This window comes from Semicossyphus pulcher, unplaced genomic scaffold (assembly GCF_022749685.1).
Source record: "Semicossyphus pulcher isolate SPU_LCO1_2020_fin unplaced genomic scaffold, fSemPul1.0.p SCAF_14, whole genome shotgun sequence".
Classification (NCBI taxonomy): domain Eukaryota; kingdom Metazoa; phylum Chordata; class Actinopteri; order Labriformes; family Labridae; genus Semicossyphus; species Semicossyphus pulcher.
The window spans coordinates 8,321,067-8,333,974 of record NW_027211648.1 but is presented as its reverse complement, the minus strand read 5'-3'; the positions used below and the strand labels follow the sequence as shown (position 1 = coordinate 8,333,974).

Here is a 12,908-nt window from a genome sequence, read left to right as displayed (position 1 = left end):
TGAAAAGACACTCATGTTTGTAGCCAAATTAAGCTAGCAGTACGTTAGCTTAACCTCACTGACTCTTCATTTATTTGTCTCCTCAAACAGTTTATGGGATAATTTAAAGGAATAGTTTGGCATTTTAGGAAGGGACTTATGGGAAGTGTAGTGTCAAACCTGAGTTAGTACATGGCTGATGGCTAGAACCAACCAGCAGAGATGTCAGTGGTCGCCCTGTAAAACCAAAAAGTGTTCTTACTACACATTTGATTCGAAACAGATCAGAGAAAACAAGATACACTTCAATTAGTTAGCTCCAGAGGTGATATTAGCCCTATTAAGACAGAAGCAGGCTAGCTGTTCCCCTTTGTTTTCAGTTCATGCTTAGCTAACTGACAGCTGGCTATTTAGCAATGCTAACTGGCTACTGTGTCGTAGTATAGAGATATAAGAGTGATGTCAATCTTTTCATCTAACTCTCAACTATAAAGCAAATTAGCAACTTTACCAAAATGTTCAACTTCATCTTTAAAGGGATAGTTCGGATTTTTGGACACCAAGTTGTATGTAATACTTGCTAGTAGTAAACAGCTGATGGATCGTGTCACCTGAGAAACCGGCCTGCCCCAGGCGCAGTGATAGTGGATTGTTCAAGAGAGAAAATAGTGCCAATTATGATTTTGTGTTGGAAATGGATCACCATTACCTGCGTGTTGTTTTTGTAGGGTAAAACTTTTTGGTTTCATGACCCTGGCATCTCACCAGAACTACTCATTCTACGTTCGTAAGGGGCGGCTGTGGCTCAGCGGTAGAGTCGGTCGTCTTTCAATCGGAAGGTTGGAGGTTCGATCCCTAACTCCCTCAGGCTACATGTCGAAGTGTCCTTGGGCAAGACACTGAACCCCCAATGGGTATGAATGTGATAACTGATTGACAGTTGGGTACTTTACGTAGCAGCCTCTGCCATCAGTGTATGAATGTGTGTGTGAATGGGTGAATGTGATATGTAGTGTAAAAGCAGCTTTGAGTGGTCGCAAACACTAGAAATATATAAGTACAGTCCATTTACCATTTACCATTCGGAACCGGCCAGAACTCCGACCACGAGACTCAGTGAGTAAGCTAATAGCTTTGAATCCACTACAGGACTAGCAAGTATTTCATAAAACTTGCTGTCCAAAAATCTGAACTATCCCTTTAAGTGTTTTGTTCTGTTACAGCTGCATGACGTCTTGATAGTTTGATGGTAAATGAGACCAACCCACAACTGTAAGGTTAGAGTGTTGACTTCATCCTCTTAATGGAGAGGCTGATCTTTTCCCTCTGGTGCACATGTATGTTTGCCTAAAGCAAAGTTAAACTCCCAATTTCACAATCCTCTAAGAGGATAGAGCTCTTAAAGTATCAGATATAACACTGAGGCCTTGTCAGAGTGAAATCTCTTTTGACTGAAGCTGTGAATTTGTGACCACAGGACGTGAACGTGGCTACTTTCACAGCTTCAGTCAGAGTGGAAAACTATGTGCAACTATTGTGGTCGTGTGGTTTGTGAACTGGCTGTGATTCGCAAACACTCAGGCTGGATCACCTATAGTAAATCACTGCAACGCTTGACCGCGCGATTCTGCGTGGTAATTAAGATTTTTACAGGCCTTCATCGTGCGCACAGACAAATTCACTGACGCACAAACACACACATTTATTGCATAAAACAGTGCATGGCCGCGCATGTCTTGTAGAGCTACACACACACAAGCATGCTGGCCCACGTGCAGCTTTATGAAATGAGTGTTATTGCGAGGTGGCTAAACAGTCATCACTCTCTGGACCTGTGATTTAAGGATCACAGTCTGACCACGCTCACACTGTCTGCCTCCACAGCCGCTGTCACCGGGCACGCTGCTCTACGTCTCAGTCAGCAGACGTATTTTCCAATAGCTCCGAACTTAAGTGTGGATGATGTTGACAGCGCACACGATGCCAGCTCAAACCCCTGCTTTAATGTCTGTTACACATGCCCAGTATTGACTCACAGTGAGCACACTTACATATTTCATTGGGTTAAAAATTTGACCCACTTTGGTTCTGGTTAGCTGTATGCAGTATAAATGGGTTGTTTTGAGCCAGTGGTGGTGTCGGTTTGAAATAACTGTGGGGTTATTTACCCAGACTAACATATGGTTATATAAACTCACTCACAACAATCTGACGCTGTAGTAGAAATCTTTATATAGCAACATATGAAATGACAATCTGAAAACACGAGTAACTGGCGGTGATGAATCCAAACAGAATGGAGCTTTATTATGACTTCCTGATCTTCGTTCTTGTTTGAAATTGCACAACACCATTGTTTTGGATCATTTTCGCCACTCTCAAAGCATCTTTTTTTTTGCAGCAGGCCACTGTTTTCAGTAAAAATCCTCTGACGCTACCTGCTCAGCAGCAAACAAAAGTCAGTTAGCACAGTTAGCAACTACAGCGGAGCATTTAGCAGCTAAAGAGCACGTTGAGACCTAATCTCTAGTTACAGATTCTACACAGAAATGTACAATCTGTAGTCTGAGTAATGTTGACCAATCACGTATCAGCAGGCTACGGCAGCAAAAACAGTCCATGGGAGAGCGAAAGCAGGCAGAACGTAATGCGCCATAATGACATCCCGGCTCCCATCAGCGGCTAACTGATGATGATTTAGCTTGTTATTAATCTCTATAAACAGACATCTGCATGCTAACAGCTCTACATCTAAAATTTCAATAGATCTATCTGCCTGACCCTGTGTCACGAAAGTCGTTCAGATTTCCAGACTTCCTCAAATGCACCATGCTCAACCCAACCTCTGTTTGACAAACGAGCATTTTAAAAGTAGTTTTCTTCTCCTCTTGAGGACAGACCTGACAAAGCTTCAGTTTGACCTTTTACTAATCTGCATCATGATGTTGAAATTTCGGCAAACTTAAGACCCGTTAATTAGAGTCAATCACAAGAAAAACGGTTTATTTATCTGTAAACAATGCAGCGCTCGGAAAAGGAAGTCTTGACTGGAAGTCGCTAACCGCTGGCTACACGCCCGGCATGTTCACCATTGTTCCCAGAGGCTAACCGATGGGATTCGAGATTGGTGGAGACCAAACACAGAGGTAAAAGGAGAGAGGCATAAAAATCAATATTAACATGCTCTATTTCTGCGTGATGTGTAAATAAACTAGAGTTTGCTTTATAATTCAACATATCGACTGAAAAGGTAATGGTATATCAGTGTCACAACTTGTTTCCACTGCAAAAATTACCAAATTTCGGTGCCGGTTTAGCTCAGCGGTTAAGGCACGTGCCCCAGGTACAGCTCAGTTCTCAACCCAGCGGCCGCCAGGTTCAACTCCGACCCGATCTCTGGTCCTTTGCTGCATGTCATCCCCACCCCCCCTCCTGAAAAAAGGGTGCAAAAGCTGTAAACAAAAATTCACATAAGAAGAGTGAAGAGAAAGGAGCAATAACATGCTAGTTTCCTGGACATTTTCATATGTAAATTTAAAGATTTTGGGTTATGACAAGTAAGACAAATAACTTAGTTTAAACCGTTCGTTGGGTAAATAACGCAACACACCAACACTGGGTCAAAACATCCCCATGTCGTGGGAGGTTTATTGGGTAAAGTTAAACCTGTCACTGCGTCTGATCCAGTGTTTTTTAGAGCGTGGTATTCAAGTGTTAAACTGGAATGGGTTTCTCGTATTTCCTTTCACAGCAGTGGCCAGAAGAGAGATGACCCCTACCTGCAGCACCAGCTTTTGTTAGCTTGAAGTCGCACTGCAGCTCATCAGACGGACCACACACGGAGTGAAGAGGAAGCCCAGCGCTGAAAAAGAAACAGAGAGGAGACGGAGGCAGAGGGGAGAAGAGGAGTTAACGGTCTTGTTATCACAGAGGGTGAAAAATGAAATGGTGAGAAGTTTTTTCCGCCATAAAAACTCATAATGTATGTTCACCACCTCCCCACAGTGTCACACGTGTTATCCTTTGCATCTCTCATCCTCTGCACTCCACTCTCTCTCACAATGTTGCTGTTAAAGTGAGTTTGGTTTATTTTCTTTTTATATGGAGTTTCCATCATGCTCCACTCCCTCTGTGGTTCCAGCGCGGCTGGCCAAATGGCAATAAAATGCTCAAAGGACATCAGAGAGGGAAAAGGAGACTTATTTGTTAGCCTAACACAATCCCCAGTAGTTAAATAGGCAGTGAACTTGTGAGAATAAAGGGGACACACTCTGCTTCAGTGCTGTTGTAAGAGGACAGAAAAGTGGTTCAATAATCAGTCCACCAACTTTGACATCTGAATACAAGCAACTTTATTTATTGTTGTGGGAGACTTCTTTCTATGTTTAGGCTCAATTAAAAGTCAATCAAAGTGCTGAAATAGGCAAAATACAAGAAAATAGAGTAAACACACCAAAGAAGAAGAACATTGCTCAAATTAAAGCAGCTTTAGGGGAATAAAAAAAGCATGCAAAGTCATCATAAAAACAAGTGCTTTCAACTGCTGTGTTTGCTAAAATTATGGCTTTGAACTGCGACTGGAATGACTCAGTCTATGTTGAGATTTTCCTGCAGTCGGTTCCATTTGGATGTGAAGTGAATGAAAACTGAAAGCAGATTTTTTTCCTTGTTTTATGGCGGTTAAAGGAGCTTTTTAAAACTAAACAGTCCTGACAAATCCGTGTCAGAGTACCCGCTGTCTCCAAGCCTAACTCCAGACAAACGGAGAAGACGTGTTGTCTGTGCTATGGTCCAGTCTATCACCTGAATCCAACAGGAAACCACAGGACATCGTCTGGACTTTTTATTCCAATACATTTATTTGACAGCTACATACTTGTTTCTTTGCACATTAAGATTATAAAAACAATACATAAATCAACCTATGAATTATGATGTCTATTATCATAGATTAGAATACCCACATGCCCGCACACATTAATCAGTGACACTTGGTAAAACTGTCCTCAGTCCCCCCCACTTACTGCCCTGCCTCCCCCTCTCTGCCCTGGCAGTCGTGCCCTGGGAGTAGGCATGTAAACCATGTAGGCCTGACACCAGTTGTTTTGACTGAGAGCACTGAGGCACTGACTTATTGTGCAACACAAGGCTCAGCCTTCAGCCTGGTGAGCTATAACGCCAAAATCCCTGCTGTAGACCCAACCCTCACACTTCCAGATAGGAACTTTTCCAGGATGGAATTCGGATGCTTTTTCCATAGAAAGGTGCGTTTAATCATGTCAGGAAAAAAATGATAAATGTGTTCCTGCGAAATCCAACCCGTAAGAGTCGCATTGGTACTTCTGATTTAAGCAGGGATCCAGAGCTGTAACAGTGCTGGACAAACCCCCCTTATAATGAAATGTAGGGGGGTTTAAATGTTTGGGGGTCCATTGACCTTTAACCTAGTTCCTTCAGCAGGTCAAATGCTGTATTTGTTTAACACTTCAAATGACCAGATACTATTTTAAAAATGACTGTTAGCCACAGCTGTACTTTGAATCAGTTGCTAATTTGCAAATGCTAACTGCTACCAGGGTGAACTTAAACATGGTGTACATGGTAATTATTATAACTGACAAACATTAGCATTTTAGCGTCATCATTGTGAGCCTGCTCTCTATGCAACCATTTAACTCAAAGCACAGCGGTGCCTGAGAACAGCAGCGGTTAGCAAGCATGTGGACGCTAGTTAGCATTATGGATTTATTATTAAGACTATTATTAAGAAGATACTTTGACAATGCAAGCCTTCCAAAATGTTCTAGTGGCCATTTCAGTGAATTAAGCCCCAGTACCCCGAAAAGTGTTTTCCCCATCGACCACCATTATAAAGGAAATGTTTTGACAAGACACCTCTGACCAACAATGATGACTAGGACTCTATGTTTTATAAATCTTTCCTTTATCCCTTAAGTCCTTGGACCATTAGCGGAATTACTATTAGCATATTTAGTGGGCCGCATAACCAGGAAGTAAGCCCAGAAGCTAGCCCGTTTTTCTGCGTTCATGCCAGTCCAGTAATTCTTATTGTACTGAATAGGCTTCTTTGGGTCAGGTTTCCAGGTCTTAATAAGCTAATACATCCATGGTTAGCATCAATAAATGACAGAAAACTAGCTTGCTAGCATCTGCTAACATCAACTAGTTTGGAAGCCAATTGTGGTCAGAATTAATAGAAACACAAATGTGATTTATAAACTGTAGCCTGAAAAGTGAGTGTCAGTGAAGTAGAAGACATGTTTAGATTCAGAAACTTTCACTGAGAAAGAATAGCTGTGTTTTTTTATAATTTCTAGACATAGTGACATTTAGCTCAAAGCACTTCTGTGCCTTAGTACAGCCTCACAGAGCCACTAGCAAAGCTGTAGACTTTTGTTAGCATCCACAAAACCAGCTAGCTAACATCTGTATAGAAATACATGCCCTTTGGAGCAGGGTTGAACAGAGTATTTGTGTTGCGGGAGTGCTTTCATGTGAACATGTGATCTGATTTCCATGTCACAAAGCATCCTGGTCCCGTTTGGACAGAGCAGCAGCCGAGGAATACTTGTGGTTATTTGTGTGCATTCTCTGTCTGACTGTGTCTGATTCGGACTTCATGCATGCTCACTCTTTTTGTGCAATACTCCATAAGTCAGTGGACACCAGGGTGTGTCACACCACTGCATACTTGATACATTAACACGCAAACTCAAGTCATGCCATGGTTCTGTTCCAGGCTGAATTAAATTAAATGTTCTCTTATTTGGAACTTGTGTGCTTCTGTTGTATAACTTAGTATTTGAGTGAGTGTAAGAGAAACTAGAGACTAATGTGAATTTTATTTGAGTGTAACATGTAACAATTCAAATGCTCAGACAGACATTATAAAATGTTCCAGATGGAGATGGTCAAAGACTAAAGAGAGGAAACCGATCTTCCCACCAGGGCCACAAGACTGCCTTTTTGATTAGCCCCCATTTGTTTCTAAACTACACCGCTGATTAAAGCAGCTTGACTGTGAACTGTTTCTGACATTTGAGGGAATCCTTGTGAGATTTAGAGAATGAAGGCCAGCACTCCGAAAAGTGATCTGAGACCTGAGCACACTTGTATTTAGTTGGTGTGGTCTCAAAGCTTCCCAAATTATCCCCTAACAATTCTTTTACTGCCCAGATAATGATTCATTACGGTTGCAAAGCTCCACACAGTGATTTAACAACTTTTGATTCCAGTAAAGCCCAGCCTGCAAACCTTGCCAATAAACAAACAACTGTAATTAGGCTACTTAAAACCAAAAAGTTGGATTTCTCAATGCTCCCTCATGGTGGTCTTTAACATAATAAACAGACTGACAGACATGTAGGCCTACATACAGCACAAGTACACTCAACATCTTTTGTCTTGTAGTTTCTGAATGAAAATATTTGCATATTCTTTGATAATGCATTTTTTATTTTAGAGAGAAAAACACGTAGGCCTACTTTAAGGAATTTGGCCATTTAGCTATTTTAGAAATAGCCATGTTAGCAGGATGTCAAGGTTGGTCTGCGGGTGGTTTGTTCCACCACTTTGGTCCAGACTGAAATATCTCGACGACTGTTGGATAGATTGCCATGAAATTTGGTGCAGGCGTTCATGGTTTTCAGACGATGTACTTTGACAGATTAAGTGAACCCACGATGTTGAATCTAGTAGCATCACAAGGTATACTTTTGTGGCATCAGTAAATGTCTCAAAAACTAATTTGTTAACATTATAAACTAAGATGGTGAACATTGTAAAAATTTGCTAAACATTAGCCTGATTGTCCAATTGATATAAGCATAGTAAATAGCTAAACACTGTTTAATGACATTGCCATTAGCCTTTGCTGTAGCTTGTATTATGCTCATAATTAGCTGACATTAGCATGCTAAACTAAGATGAACAATCAGCTAAACATTTCCATGTTACCGTTTTTATTCTAAGCATGTCAGCTTTCTCCCCAATATGATTTCATGAATGTCATACACCATACTTGCTAAGGCACTCCCATCAACATCAGTTGGACAGTGCTTAGTATTAGAGCTGCTTACTAGCTAATGTTAGCATAATAACATGCTAAACTAATATGCAGAACGCTCACGCTTAGTCCAAATGCATTGTAAAGTTCATAATTAAGACTGCTGAGAAGTCAGCAGAGGTAATATCGCTGCTGAATGTCCTGTCAAGCCAGAAGCTGGACAAGAGGGTCGCTGGGTTTGACAGAAGAGTTCCTGCCGTGGTTGAACGGGTAACTTGAACTCTTGCACCAGTATTTCTTTTATCCGAGCTGGCTTGGCCCTATAAGTAGCTAGCTTCTGCAAGTATAGCCTCCACCAACTTCTCAGTAGTCCTGATTTTTACCCTTTACCCCCTTTTTATACTAGACATTAATATGTTAGCATGTGTATTATAAAAAGTTAGCATGATGAGCTTAGCAAAAGAGCCCTGCTGTGCTTAAATACAGTAAAACAGAACAGCTAGCATGGCTGCTGCAAACAAGTTGATTTAACTTTTTTTGTGGAGAACCGACAAATTGTTATTCTAACAAGTATTTTTTGTGTTATTCATAATTCAAAGGATAAATGCATCAAGCTATACAATGAACTCTGTTACTGTTTAAAGTTAAGGATTTAGGGCAAAAGACTTTTCCCTTAGCTCAAAGAAATCCTCACAAGGCTGTGTTTACATCCTGAAAGAAAAAACCCGAGCCAGCCTTAATGCAATATCCTGAGCAGCTCCTGCACATAAGAGGGGGCCTGACTCCTGGAGAAATTTGATCCTGCAATGGGCCCTTTAAAGGAATATGGGATGAGTCTGTTGAATGGAGCTCAGAGTGAGTCTCACTGAAGTCTGCGCTCCAAAGAAAGCGAAGGACAAGACAGCGGGGCAAGAAATGAAACGCTGCAAAACAAATGAATGAGAAACGAAAGCGGAGAGAAAGTGGACGGACTGAAGGAGAAGTTATGAGCCGAATTGCGACGAATTACCGGGGAAAGTGTCCGTGAGCGGAGAAAGCCGACTGAGGGGGGAGAGACAACAAAGTCACAAGGTAAAGTAGCTGTGAAGTGCTCTGCTGCAGAAACAACCCGATTTATACTTTTGCTTCCACAGTATCAAGCACAGTTTTGGATACAGCTGCCAAATGATACATTTAACCATGCAGTTGGAGTTAGTTTGAGACAAAAGCCACAGCTGCAGCTGTGTATTTTGAGAGATGTCTGAAGCCTGGTAGAACTTTTTTTTTTCGCTGACCGACGGTTTTACGGTTGCTACTATTCTACTAAGCCGTGCGCGTCTTGCACACCTGTTCCCTGTAGCCTTTTTTGGACAAAATCTTGGCCACAGCTTCCCCCTGGAGTAGCTCTTAAATCAGTTATCCAAGTGTTATAAGTATAAATGTAAATCCAGAAACGATTGGACATGCATGTGAATGCCTTTAGAGGAAACTGTGCATATTTATGTCTGCCACACACGCACACTTTTCGTTTCTTGTGTGCATCTCAGTGTCGTTCGCGAACGATCCGATTCTTTTGAACGGCTCTTTGGTGCGAACGTCGGGAACCGAGTTGTTGGTGAGAGATGTTCTTTTTAGTCCTTTTCCCACAGGTCAAGAAAAAACCCATTAACACCCGCTAACACTCTGCTTTTTTGCTAAGTGGGAAAGGTTACAATCAGCATTTAGACCCGGGTCAAATAACTCTGCAGTATAGACGGGCAATTATTGCCTCGGCTCAGATAGATCGGCATTGATGGGAACACCAAGCCTGTGTCGACACGCTAATCAACGACCCCTTTCTGGCGCGATGCTATGCTCTGTCTGTAACTTCTGTGACTCCTTGTCATCTCAGCTACAAATTCCGCCTGTCTCCGTCCAAGCAGTGCTCAAACATCGATCCAAATTTGTCTGCTCCGAGTTTGCTACACAGACAGAATAAATAATAGATATAATAAAGACCTAACCACCGTAACATCTTCACTGTTTGCTAACCCTGTTTCAGGCGCGTTTGTGATGTCAAACGGTGACGCAGCAGAAAAGAGACCGAAAGCAGTATACCCCACTGGCAACGGGAAAAGAGACAGGTCTTCCCGCGTCTGAAAAACTTGCGTTAACGCACTAATTTAGGTGGAAATGTGCCAAAATTTCAGAGTTTAGATCCATTCCCCTTTATGCCAATATCTTTCGGCTCTCGGAAAGGAATGGAGTCATAAGATCCGGCTCCCTTCAAAGAGCCTAAATTCCCAAGAAACCTTGAAAGTCCTAACTGCTACATACATCAATCTAACTCCTCTAGCTGTGGCCATAGCTGTTACTGAACACCTCCCCTGGTTATAACATGAGCAGAGCAGAAGATATTATGTCCTGCAATGTGTTAATGGGTGTCTCTTAATATAAATCATGTATTTTTACCCCCAAGAAACAAAGCCTGTCTCCATGCCCTGCAGTGCTGCAGTAAAGACCAGGCTTTAAGTGTGTGTGCAGGACAGGAGAGCTGCAGAGGTAGATGTTTACACCTCAGTACAGAAGAATGTCAGAGCCTGTGTTTAAGCCCGAGACTGATAATGAGTGTGGTCAGTTTGCAGAGGCCTGTCATTAACCTGAGCTGGGAGAGAGAGCTTTCTTGCTGAGAAAGGTAGGAGGAGAGGATGTGGGAAGAAGAAGGAAGGAAGGAGGGAGGGTGGGAAAGGTGCTGCAGGAGGAGAGGGAAGAAGCGCAGGAGGATGGAAAGTGAGAGGTGTTGGAGGAGGAGGGGTGAGGCAGAGAGAAGGAGGAGGAGGAGTGAGACAAGAGAGATAAGATGATAGACGGGAGGAGGATAAACACGAGGTATATTCATGCTTTAAAAGTAGGACTGAGTAAGACTTGCATTGGCCTTTTTTAATCTGAAATATTACATGATAACAATAGAAAGTAGGGCAAACATTGTTATTTTAATTTTTTTTTTAATATTCTCTTTTTGCGCCAGATAAATAGACCCATGTGTTTTCTAAGAACGGGGTCAAAGGTTAAGAAGTGTGTAGCTGCATTGGAGATTCCCCTCCCCTTTATTTATAGGACTAAATCCCAGCTGTAGATGTAAAACGGGACCAAAATAGTGGGGCACTAATTTAAACAAAAGTGTGAGGCCTACTTGAGCGGATGGGAGTCGACAGAGGTCCCCTTTGTTAAACATTCAGGGCAGACCGAGGAGAAGATAAGGCAGTATTTAACACACCCACACTTGACTCGTCATGCTCTAAGTTTATCTGTCTTTGTCTGCCTTTTTGTACACACGGAGATCTGCCACGCTGACACCAATCTGCAGGGACTGACCCACATTTACGCACATGCTTCTGAGCTGTTTGACGGGAGACCTTTTTATTTAAAGGGAGGTGATTGCCAAAATGTGGGGAAGCCAAGTTGGACCTCGGCGGAGACAACAACAGCGGGGATTTGAAATGTCTGGTGGGGATGATATCACTGAACCACCTAATCACTTACATCACCGCAGCTGCATGCTCAGCAGTGTGTCAGTGTGTGTGCGCACGTGTGTCTGTTTCCAATCTTTTTCAGCGTGTATCTCCATCTGTGCTCTGGTAAGCAAGCCCTGAAGAGTTATGACCGGCCGGGGAGTGTGTGTGTTTGAATATGTGGTGATTAAGGAGGTCCTAGTCAATGGAAGCACTGACTTGAGACTTGTACTTGCGCTTAGTGCATCCTCTGAAGAGCAGTGCACACCCTCAAATCTTTGACTGAGCGAAGGCGCAGTCAACAATCTGATTTTGCAACACACTTTCCCATCCAAATCATTTCTCAAACGATCTTTGATAGCTTCCACGTTTTGCGTAAGATGCTGGATATCAAATCTCACTCTATCTGAGGAATATTGCAGTATAACTGTCAGTGCAGTCAGTGGAAAGCAGTTTTCAGTGATGGCAGCAGTAAAAACGATCCACCTGGGCTCGTTGTGGTGGTGTTTCCGTTCAGTCGTCTTCCCCAGTGTTTGCTCTGGCTCTTCTGAGTGCAAAGTTCTCGTAGCTTGAGGAGCTCAAAGGGCTTTCTTGTCTGTCTGCAGCCAGGAGAGGACTCTCCACTCTGGGTCTGAGTTCCACCGTTACACCTCTCAGCTCTGTTGTTCTGGGTGGCCTGAGCGCTACCAAACGTAGACCCCCCATACAAATGTTCATGCAAAAGAAAAAAATGACTCCACTTTATAACACAGCTTGACATGATGGAAACTGCTCATAACCACCAGGCTGGTGAAGCGGGGTTGTCTTTGTCTTTCTGCACACGGATGCAGAGAGGAGATGTGGCCTTTTGTAACCTCTGGTTGCCTTTCTTTAACTTTACACTTCCTGATAATGAAGTTAGGCTCCTGGTTGACATGATTTTCTCATATTCACGTGGCGGTCATTTTCCTTTAAGGTCACACTCGTGCTGAAATGCTCTTATAATGTTATACTGCTCTGTTTTAGGTTTGCAAATCATCAAACGGAGGGAATCTGAGCAATCAATACCATTCCCACTTCCTTATTGATCTGCAACTAGCAAGACAATAGAGAAAATACAGAACTAATTATCTACTTTAGACAACAGTAAACGATAGCTAACGTTACCGTTTGATAGTGTTTCAATATATGATAGGAAAGGCATACATTCTAAGCTAATATTAATTTTAGCTAGTGAACAGTAATGTTAGATAGCTACTGTTGATGTTAGCTAGACCATTAGTGATGTTAGCAAGACAACGATCATGTTAGGTAGCTAATAGTGATGTTAGCTAGACCATTAGTGATGTTAGCTAGCTAATACTGATGTTAGCAAGACAACAGCGATGTTAGCTAGACAACGGTTAAGTGTTAGCTAGCTAATGTTGATGTTAGCTAGACAACAGGGATGTTAG

At 42.4% G+C, this 12,908-nt stretch overlaps 1 protein-coding gene across 1 annotated transcript in view; it reads left to right on the top strand.

The window, feature by feature from the left end:
* Positions 1-8,904: 8,904 nt before the first annotated feature.
* plekhh1 (pleckstrin homology domain containing, family H (with MyTH4 domain) member 1) overlaps positions 8,905-12,908 on the top strand; it is a 38,106-nt gene continuing 34,102 nt past the window's right edge. Inside the window, exon 1 of the mRNA XM_069661699.1 lies at positions 8,905-9,076. The gene's annotated coding sequence lies outside the window, so the exon portion shown is untranslated. The remainder of the gene's footprint in view (positions 9,077-12,908) is intronic.